Raw genomic sequence first — 8,720 nt, 5'->3', positions numbered from 1 at the left:
ACGTTCTTGTGCAAATGAAAGGCTAAAGACACCTATATAGCCATCTTTGCAGCAGAACTGGAACAAGGGAGATGAACTAATCCACATGACTGAAGTTTATTGTGTGATGTCTTTCACTGGATACCTCTTGCCATGCTTTTCAAGGTGTTCAGCCAGCCATATGGTAGCTCCTATATGCATGCAGCAGAGAGTTAATCTTCTATCCCTCCAAAGTGAAAGGGAGTCTGAAGCACAGTTGCGTATGGGACTGGAGTTCTTGCTAATCTTTCATTCTAACGGGGTCATGTTCTTAATCATAACAGAACTCATTTCAGTGGTTCAAGTCAACATCCATTTACTTCATGGGTAAGCACCAAATAAATGCCCTGAAAATAATCTGCAAAAGTTATCCATTGCTTATGGAGACTGAACTTCATGTGTTTGGTTAAACAACAGTTCTCTTCATGACCGACTTTTTCTCTGAGGCGTCTTATTCCAAACAATAATGGACAAAATTAAACTTGTCGTGTGTGTTCACTAACCAGAGATGTGCTTGTTAATAAAGCATTGTTACATCAACTGCATTGAATCTGCTGGATGATGGATATCTCAGGTGTAAGGTTTTATGCATACAGATCCACACGGATCTGCAAATTTTGCAAGTTTAGTTTGGCTGAATGGAGGCTTCTTATCAATAATGTATTGCCGAGAAATTCCAATTCCTCGATCGGACATCAATGATTTTTATCCTTTGAATGAGCCTAGAAACCACAGGTCTCTCTAAGGACGCAATGACTGGATAATTGGAAGAATAATCCATAAACACAGCCTAGCCTTGACCTTGTAGGACAAGCAAACCTGCACTCAGTTTTCACATGGAAAACATTTCCATTAGGAACTAATGTTCATAGCATAAGAAAATGTTGGGGATTAGTCAAGACACCAATAAAGCCATTTTGTTGGTTTGCTTGCTTGCTTGTTTACAAGAACGAGATTTTATGAAAGTAATTGTGGAAATGCAAAAAATATTTATTCAAGAAAACATAGGTAACCACCAGCAAAAAGATGATGATGTCTTTTAGGTTGTTGTGTTTTTTAAGTGGTGGCTTAGACAAATGCTGAGCAAACTGCTCAACATGTATGCACTTTGGTGACTCTATGTCAATAATTAACAAGCACATGATAATTAAATCTTAAAAATAAGCTTTACAGCTATTTTCATTTATTTGATTTGTTAGAAATCCATAAATGTGTCTTTAAACATGACAAAATAATAAAGGAAATCATATAAGTATTTGATATGTCACCTATACAAAATTTATTATATCATATGGGTAACATAATGAATTACAAATTCTATTTTTTCCTTGGAAAGAAGTTAGTCAGTCCTGTATGAAATATCACACGGTTAGTTCAACAAAATTCAGAGTTACTTAATAACTATAAAGCTTAGAGCCACATGCTGGCTATGAGCTTCCATGAGTTATGCTCAAAATAATAACTCCCCCCATATATGTTTAGGTTTAGCATATTAATTATTATTATTTATTATTTATTTTATTTATATCCCACCTATCTGGTCGTGTCAGGACCACTCTAGGCGGCTAACAACATTAAAATCATACAATAGATGTACACATAAAAACAATTTTACATGACAAAGATATTAAACAGGATAGGAATACTGAAGGAGAGGGAAAAGAGGGGTGTCAGGAATTATTTGATGGGAAGGTCTGCCTAAACATCCATGTTTTTAATTGGTTCTTGAAAGAACCCAGTGAGGGGGCCGCGCGAATCTCAGGAGGTAAGTTGTTCCAGAGGCGAGGAGCCACCGCCGAGAAGGCCCGATTTCTTGTCTTCTCCTTCCGGTCCTCCCTCGGTGTTAGGCTCCTCAGCCTCACCTCCTGGCTCGCGCGAGTGACACGGGTAGTTCTTGGCGGGAGAAGGCATTCCGCCAAGTACCGGGGTCCTAAGCTCTTTAGGGCTTTATATGTAAGCATCAGCACTTTGAAGTCAATGTGGAATCGGATGGGCAGCCAATGCAATGCGGCCAGAATGGGTGAGATATGTTGGTATTTCCTCACTCCACTGAGTAATCTGGCCGCAGCATTCTGCACCACCTTCAGTTTCCGCAGCAGCCTCAAAGGTAGCCCTACGTAGAGTGCATTACAGTAGTCTAATCTTGAGATTACGAGCGCATGCACCAAAGTGGTGAGGGCCCCAACATCAAGGTAGGACCGCAGCTGGGCTATCCACCTGAGGTGAAAAAACGTGGTGCGGACCACAGACGCCACCTGGGATTCCATGGTGAGCGCTGGGTCCAGATGGATCCCCAAGCTGCGGACCCCATCCTTGGCAGGCAGGGTCACCCCCCCCCGAAAGAGAGAGAGTTTCCCAGATCCCCAACTCTCGGGGCGCCCACCCTCAGTACCTCTGTCTTGTCTGGGTTCAGCCTCAGCCCGTTCGCCTGCATCCATTCCAGTACGGCCTCCAGGCAGCGCTGAAGGAACAGAACGGCATCTCCTGCAGTTGGTGAAAAGGAGATGTAGAGCTGAGTGTCATCCGCATACTGATGACACAAAGCTCCACACCTCCTGATGACCCCACCCAGCGGCCTCATGTAGATGTTAAATAGCATTGGGGAGATGATCGACCCCTGTGGGACCCCACAATTGGGACTCCACGGGGCCGACACGCTCTCCCCAAGCTGCACTGTCTGGGGACGGTTCTCCAAGAAGGAACGGAGCCAGGCCAAAGCCCGGCCACCTATTTCCAGCTCAGTGAGCCTCCCCAGGAGGATACCATGGTCAATGGTATCAAAGGCCGCTGAAATGTCGAGGAGGACCAACAGAGACAGTTTGCCCCTATCAGCCTCCCTCAATAGGTCATCATACAGGGCGACCAGTGCCGTTTCTGTACCATGGCGCGGCCTGAAGCCCGACTGGAATGGATCCAAGGCATCTGTTTCATCCAGGAGCGCCTGAAGCTGATGGGCCACCACCCTCTTGACTACCTTGCTTAAGAAAGAAACATTGGCGATGGGCCTATAATTGTCAATTTCGTCCGCCGCCAAACTTGGTTTCTTTCTAATGGACCTAATGAGTGTCTCCTTGAGGGCAGAAGGAAATCCGCCCTCAAGGAAAGACCCATTAATTATTACAGTGGCCGGAAATCTTTAGTAAAAGGCGAAAGATTTATACGATCTGAAGAGAAACCAGTGTCAGGCGTAACAGGCTGAAAGGAGTCAAAAATCACCAGGCAAGACAGGGCGCTGGACATCTCTGCTCAACTCATTGTATTCAAAAAAGGAGAAAGGTCCCGGTGGATGGCCTCCACTTTTGATTTAAAAAATGCTGCAAATTGGTCCGGTGAAAAGCTAGGGGGAGGCCCATCACTCAGACCAAATCCGGATAGGTCACGTACTATACGGAATAATTCCGCCTGCTGTTTGGACGCTTCGCTTATCCGGTTAGCGAGATATGCTCGGCTGGCAGCCTTTACCTTAGCTAGGTAAAGGTTAGTAGTGACCTTGACAGCTATAGAATTACAATCTGTTGGGTCCTTTCTCCATTTGCACTCTAACCATCTCCTGACCTGCTTCAGCGCCTGGAGATCCTGGTTGAACCAGGGCGCCGGGCGGTCTCTGCGGCGGAGAGGGTGTTTTGGAGCAATCGTGTCTACAGCCCTAGCCACGGCGGCAGACCAGCCGTCAACCAGAGCCTCGACAGGAGTGCCAGCCAGGTCAGTCGTAACCCCACTCATGGCTTCTTGGAAGCCAGTCGGATCCAATAGCCTTCGGGGGCGGACCATAACAATAGGTCCCTGCTCCCTGCGAGGGGGAGGGCCATTTTGAGGGCGCATTTTATTAGGTGGTGATACGACCATGACAAGGGTACCGACTCGAGGTCAGTCACCATCGGATCACTCTCGCTCCCATTGGTGGAAAAAACCAGGTCTAGAGTGTGGCCACCCACGTGTGTAGGGCCGTTGACATGTTGGGACATGTTTAAGAAGGCCATAGTCTCCAGGAACTCAAGAGCTGGCCTGGGGGTCTCTGCCCCCGCATGCACGTTGAAGTCCCCCAAAACCAATAGCTTCAGGGAGCCCAGGAGTGCCGCGGAGACAAAGTCCACCAGCTCCGGTAGGGAAATGGCTGGGTTGCGGGGAGCACGGTAACCCAGCAAGATCCCAATACCATCCCTGGCCCCGATCGACACGTGGAGAGCCTCAAGACCCAGCTTTACCACCGAGGAGCGCCTAGCTACCTCCAAGATGGATTTGTAAACAATGGCTACTCCCCCCGACCCTCCAGTCAACCCTGATGTTGGACAGCATAACCGGGCGGACAGATGAGTGCTAGGGGGGGACCCCCCTCTCCGCCAATCCATGTTTCGGTTATGCAGGCCAGGTCTGCATCCTCCTCCAGGAAAAGGTCATAAATCACCTGGGTCTTATTGGATACAGACCTGGCATTCAACAACATCAGGCATAGAGTGGAGGGCTGACTAAATGCTAGGAATGCTGATTGAAAATGTTGGGCAAGGACTGTAAGGAATAATGAATGCTAGAAATGCTAGTAACAAAAAAAGTGAGTAATTTAGACCTTATCTGTTGTTTACTGAGCAGTGTGACTCAGCAACAAGAGGTAATATGGTGATGAATTTCCTTCACTTGAAACAAATGTCCTCCAAGTATTAAGGCCATTAGCATTATACAGACATAACTGCATGCCGATCTTGGCCTATGATATATATATATATATATATCTAGATAATGTTTGCAGAGCCCAGTCCTCTGCAAATGAATTTTTACATAATGTTCCTGTCCAGAAGGATATGTATAACAGAACTTGGAAAGTAGCCTTATATTTCTGTCATAAATGACTCAATTGCTAAAAAAACTGGCTCATTAATGTTGCTCACTCATTATATAAGGGTAGCTCATTTGATTCTGTATTAATGACACACTGGCCGAAATCTTCTGTAACAGAAGCGAAGCAAGTTTTGCTCCATTTCTTGCTTGTAAATAAAGAGCCCCCAACCATGATTCTTGGAGGTGCACATGCATGCACCAAACCACTGTGTCTGCATGCCCCCAAGAATCATGGTGAGGGCTCTTTTTTTGGCAGAAAGGAATAGATATAATGTAACAAGATTTTGGCCATCACTACTGTTACTTTAAGAATAAATAAATAAATAAATAAATAAATAAATAAATAAATAAATAAATAAATAAATAAATAAATAAATAAATAAATAAATAAATGTCCTACCAATTATTTCTGCAGCAATGAGTAAATGCTATTTGTTATGCAAATGAAATCGACATTATTTACATCCTGTTCATTATTTATTTTTTAAAGAAAATAATATTGCCATATATAATTCCAAAAAAAGTAATATGTTATAGAGAATCTCAGAAGTCAGAGTAAATATTATTAACTGGAAATGACTCCTGTCTCAGAATAAGGGTGATGGCTGAATTGGCTCCAAGTGTCTACTATATTCAATATCATTTTATTATTTGAACATCAGTTTAACATTCTGCCAAGGTTGCTGCCAAGATGAATTAGCTTCATGGACAGTGTGTGCTGTATTAAGTTATCTTTAGCTTCACTGAATTGTTGGCCAAATATTGGTCTGCCTGTCCATCTACCTCTCTGTCAGTCCATCTATCCATATATCACTCTCTCTCTCTCTCAACATATATTACTGCCATTTCCTCATTTGTATCGGGACATTCTATTTTTTATGAAGTCCTTCCCATGCATGTTTTCAGCTCTGTTAGTATCAGCAACAGAGCTGGAAGAGCAACAGCTTTTTCCTGGTGAGAAAACATTCATTTGCTGCTGGTGCTGCTGGAGGATCATCTCATGAAGTCTATCTGAAGATGGATAATTCTTTCAGTCTTGAATTTGTCCAAGTTCCAGCCCAAAGTTGGTTCCATTTTGATTCTGTGTTGACCTTAGGATTTCTTTTTTAGTCCTTTTGAAAATTAATGTGCATTTTATCAAAAGAATACATTTTAAGCCAACAAACATACTTTTCTGAATATATTTTAACTGCATGCATTTTTGTTTCTGTCCCCTTCCCCTCCCCCCCAAAAAATATTGACTAGAATCTTTTTGGCAGAGCTGTGTCATGCAATTCAGCTGATGCTATCAACCATGGCTATGCCATAGCTATTCTGGGAAAATTGAGGATTCCTTATCCTCCTTCTGAGTCCCAGGGAACCTTAGGGATCCCCTTCATTCTGGGCAAGCCTGAAAGAGCCTCAGAATGGGGTAGAGAATCATTTAAAGAAAAAAAATCCTTGCCACCTGTCGCAGTCCCACCACTCGGACTGATGGCAATGATTTTCTGGCTTTAAATCATTCATTACCCTTCTCAGTGGCTATCAAAGGCAACTCCAAGATGAAGGAGATCTTAGTGATTCCTGGATCCAGGGAATAGAATAGAAAGACTTTAATTTCCCCAAAACAACTGCAGCATGGCCACATCTGATGACACCATCCAAGTTACACAGTGTAACTTCTGCAACAGGATTCCGGCCATTTTTCCCAAGTGACTTTTCACAGAATTATGTCTTTTTATATACACTTTTTGGCATTAATAATAACAATATCAATAATAACAACAACAAAACAATAACAACACAATACAACAACAATAACAATAACAACAATAAAACAACAATAATAATGAACACATTCTTTAAAGATGCCACAACGCTTAGAAAAATAGACTGAAATGACCAAATGCATTCTGGTTCACATTCTAGTTTGAGAAATATGAAATTCTTCTTGCTTAATATTTACACAATTTTTAAAACAATTGCATTTAAAAAAAGAAAAAAGGAAGGAAAGGAATGAGGGAAAGAGGGAAAGAAGAAAAGAAGAGGGGGAACAGAAAGGCGGGATATCTAAAATATGATCCTGGCTAAGCAGGTACAAAAAATACATGTTTTACAATTGGGTTTGAACTGACGTTTGTAGAACACACACTGCTGGTAGCAAAAATATGAATTTATAATGTGTGCTACATTCCTACATCATGTATAATCTCCAGGCTTAAAAGGAAGGTTACTCAAAATGCCAGATGCAGGGGAGTGGTATCAGGAGACAGGTATCTACTTGTCTCATGTGCTCCCAGAGGTATCTAGTGGGGCCACTGTGAGATACAGGAAGCTGGACAAGATGGGCCCTTGGCCTGATCCAACAGGGCTCTTTTTATGTTCTTATGAGTGTTCAGAGCTATACATTGGAGAAACCAAACGGCCACTAAAGAGGAGAATGGTCCAGCACAGGAGGGGCAATGGCTCAGAACCACAATCAGCAGTGTTTCTTCATTTCAAGGACAAAGGACACTCATTTGATAACCAAGATGTACAGTACTCATTTTAGATGAAGAAGATAGATGGTTTGAGAGATCATGGGGATCATACACGTGCACATAGAAAAACTCTCACTCAACAGGGGTGGAGGCCTTAGATATAATCTGTCTCCTGTTTATCATGCTGACCTTTCATTGGTCCCCAGAAGGATTAGGGACACACACAAGAAAAATCACTGTTAACGACCATCAACAACCTATGACAATGGGTGAAGGACTGCAGAAGTGGGATTATATCTGACTCCCAGTCCTTTGTCCTTCTAACAAGCCTATTCAGACCAGGGGGAAGTGAAACCAACATGGAGGATATATCAGTGATCTCCTACCAACTTTCCTCAGACTGAAGATGCTGCTTTGATGAGTAGCGAAACATTTCAACATAACAAGAAAGAAGTCCAGTTGCCATGACTCAACTTCCAGATAACACCTGGATGACTGAGAATCTTCACAGATAGTTAGCATAGTTCTGAAATTATTTTATGACAGCCCTCTTTTCCTTAGTTTCCATTTTGGCTGGATGTTTTTGCACAAACACCTTTACTTCTTCCATAATTGTACTGTTCAATATGATCCCTGAGAGCTTACAATTTATTAAAAAAAGAATTAAAAATGACAAAAGCTTGAACCATGTCACCATCTGATACTTGGAATTAGTCTGATGTCACTGTATGTTCGAAACACAAAGTGAATATCCATTTGATTTAAAAGGTCACCTGCCTCTCTACTTTTATAAGACATGGATTCATTACTGATTATATTCAGAAGCCAGAAAATTATAGGAAGGATAGATTTTACAGCTATACATGACCCAATATGACACATTCAAAAATGTTTAAAAGGTTTAAAAGAAACACTTTCAATAGTTCTATTATCTGTTATCAGTGCAGTGTTGATACATGAAAGAATGGGTTACAAATGCAGATACTGTGGAAGACAAAATAATTTTGTGACATTGTTACACACATCAGCTATGACTAAATTCAGTCTATAGGTGAATCCATGAACATAGGCAGTTTGTGGCGTTTCTTCTAGGAGCAACACCTTCACCCTATTTAGCTTTCTATTCATTGTGTTGACACCATCACAGACCTCTGCTATGCAGTTCTTGATATCTGTGCCACAGCATGTCAAGATACTGTTTCTGTAGCCCATGAGTGAAAAAGCATCCAGTGAATAATGTCAGTGGAAAGTAAGAAAACACTAACAATAATGCAGAACTACTGATACTAGCTTCTACTTATATTTTTAGTTTCATCAGCAACTCATTCAAAGAAACAAAATTTATTTACTTCATGAGAAGCTCATCTCAGAACCATTCTGCTTTAAAAAACAAAAAAACAAATATGAAAC

General features: G+C 42.1%; 1 pseudogene; it reads right to left on the bottom strand.

Annotated features, from left to right (window-relative positions):
* Positions 1-3,093: 3,093 nt before the first annotated feature.
* Positions 3,094-3,202, bottom strand: LOC144589376 (U5 spliceosomal RNA; annotated as a pseudogene).
* Between the last annotated feature and the right edge of the window lie 5,518 nt (positions 3,203-8,720).

This window comes from Pogona vitticeps, chromosome 4 (genome assembly GCF_051106095.1).
Source record: "Pogona vitticeps strain Pit_001003342236 chromosome 4, PviZW2.1, whole genome shotgun sequence".
In the NCBI taxonomy this organism is placed as follows: domain Eukaryota; kingdom Metazoa; phylum Chordata; class Lepidosauria; order Squamata; family Agamidae; genus Pogona; species Pogona vitticeps.
This window is presented reverse-complemented; position numbering and strand designations above follow the sequence as displayed.